The sequence below is a fragment of the Episyrphus balteatus genome, chromosome 1 (genome assembly GCF_945859705.1).
Source record: "Episyrphus balteatus chromosome 1, idEpiBalt1.1, whole genome shotgun sequence".
NCBI classification, from domain to species: domain Eukaryota; kingdom Metazoa; phylum Arthropoda; class Insecta; order Diptera; family Syrphidae; genus Episyrphus; species Episyrphus balteatus.
In genome coordinates, this window is record NC_079134.1 from 146,132,029 (window position 1) to 146,133,934 (window position 1,906).

The window sequence follows — 1,906 nt, forward strand, 5'->3', positions numbered from 1 at the left end:
AGACAATGGTTACCCCTTGGATAATTTTCGAAAATAAAAACAAACATTTTAGTTTTTTAAGCGAATGCATAGGCTTATTCACTGTGATCTCATGTCTGTAAACCATAACTATTGATATTGGTGACCTTTTTTGTACTTATATAAGTTTTTGGTGAACGGGCTTCCTGTAAACCATAACTTGTTTTGAGACTTTGATCCGAAAATATCTCTGCTTCCGAATGAAAAAAAAAATATTTTGATTGCAAATAAATCAACAACCCGAGCTCCTACAAATTCTTGGTTTTCAGTTATGAATAGAGTCTAAAAAGTCCTCTCTTTTCATGTCTCATTCGATGAATTTGGAGAATTTTTTTGAAAATTCCGAATTTTTAGACAAGGGGTACCCCTTGGATAATTTTCGAAAATCTTAAAAAAAATGTTAGTTTTTTAAGCGATGCATAGGCTTATTCACTGTGATCTCATGTCTGTAAACCATAACTTGTTATGGAACTTTGATCCGAAAATATCTCTGCTTCGGAATGAAAAAAAAAATATTTCGATTGCAAATAATTCAACAACCAGAACTCCTCCAAACTCTTGGTTTTCAGTTATGAATAGAGTCTAAAAAGTCCTCTCTTTTGATGTCTCATTCGATGCATTTGGAGAAAATTTTTGAAAATTCCGAATTTTTAGACAAGGGGATAATTTTCGAAAATCTTAAAAAAAATTTTAGTTTTTTAAGCGATGCATAGGCTTATTCACTGTGATCTCATGTCTGTAAACCATAACTTGTTTTGGGACTTTGATCCGAAAATATCTTTGCTTCCGAATGAAACAAAAAAATATTTTGATTGCAAATAAATCAACAACCCGAACTCCTCCAAACTCTTTTTTATGTTATGAATAGAGTCTTAAAAGTCCTCTCTTTTGATGTCTCATTCGATAGATTTGGAGAAAATTTTTGAAAATTCCGAATTTTTAGACAAGGGGTGTACCCCTTGGATAATTTTCGAAAATCTTAAAAAAAATTTTTAGTTTTTTAAGCGATGCATAGGCTTATTCACTGTGATCTCATGTCTGTAAACCATAACTTGTTTTGGAACTTTGATCCGAAAATATCTCTGCTTCGGAATGAAAAAAAAAATATATTTCGATTGCAAATAATTCAACAACCAGAACTCCTCCAAACTCTTGCTTTTCAGTTATGAATAGAGTCTTAAAAGTCCTCTCTTTTGATGTCTCATTCGATGGATTTGGAGAAAATTTTTGAAAATTCCGAATTTTTAGACAAGGGGTACCCCTTGGATAATTTTCGAAATTCTTAAAAAAAATTTTTAGTTTTTTAAGCGAATGCATAGGCTTATTCACTGTGATCTCATGTCTGTAAACCATAACTTGTTTTGGAACTTTGATCCGAAAATATCTCTGCTTCGGAATGAAAAAAAAAAATATTTCGATTGCAAATAATTCAACAACCAGAACTCCTCCAAACTCTTGCTTTTCAGTTATGAATAGAGTCTTAAAAGTCCTCTCTTTTGATGTCTCATTCGATGGATTTGGAGAAAATTTTTGAAAATTCCGAATTTTTAGACAAGGGGTACCCCTTGGATAATTTTCGAAAATCTTAAAAAAAATTTTTAGTTTTTTAAGCGATGCATAGGCTTATTCACTGTGATCTCATGTCTGTAAACCATAACTATTGATATTGGTGACCTTTTTTGTACTTATGTAAGTTTTTGGTGAACGGGCTTCCTGTAAACCATAACTTGTTTTGAGACTTTGATCCGAAAATATCTCTGCTTCCGAATGAAAAAAAAAATATTTTGATTGCAAATAAATCAACAACCCGAGCTCCTACAAATTCTTGGTTTTCAGTTATGAATAGAGTCTAAAAAGTCCTCTCTTTTCATGTCTCATTCGATGGATT